The sequence below is a fragment of the Penaeus monodon genome, chromosome 32 (genome assembly GCF_015228065.2).
Source record: "Penaeus monodon isolate SGIC_2016 chromosome 32, NSTDA_Pmon_1, whole genome shotgun sequence".
Classification (NCBI taxonomy): Eukaryota; Metazoa; Arthropoda; class Malacostraca; order Decapoda; family Penaeidae; genus Penaeus; species Penaeus monodon.
Window position 1 is genome coordinate 30811233 of NC_051417.1, and position 505 is coordinate 30811737.

Sequence of the window (505 nt, forward strand, 5' to 3'; positions counted from 1 at the left end):
ATCTGGAATGTCAATAACTACTAGACGCGAAAAGAACAATACGGTTGCTAATGTCGACGCTCAAAGTAATGGTGATAAGAACAGGAACAACAATACTAACAACTGCGAAACACCAACCATACTAACGATATTAATAAGCAGTGACACCGAAAAAAAACAAGAAAAATCACCATCACAACGAACAAATGAATTAACCAACAACACGCCCCAAGAGATCAAAGAGACAACTGGAAGGAACGGACATCAAAGAAACAAACAACCCCCCATTTAACCCCCCCCTCCCTTTGCCATCCCTTTCCACCCTCCCCTATCCCCCTCCGGCGTAAATAATAAGTAAATGCATTATGATTAGTTGAGCGCCGATCCCCTCGCCTCGTGTCGGGGCGAGCGAGCATCGAGGAACTCGCAGTGTCCTGTGGAGCAGGATGCAAGTTTCTCTGAGACAGGGACGGAAATGGACAATATTCCGTGACAGCCATGGAACAAAAATAAGGCAAAGCTGAGG

The 505-nt window shown here is 45.7% G+C and overlaps 1 protein-coding gene across 1 annotated transcript in view; it reads right to left on the minus strand.

Annotated features, from left to right (window-relative positions):
* LOC119593792 overlaps positions 1–505 on the minus strand; it is a gene marked incomplete in the record, with an annotated part of 129698 nt that overhangs the window by 69746 nt on the left and 59447 nt on the right.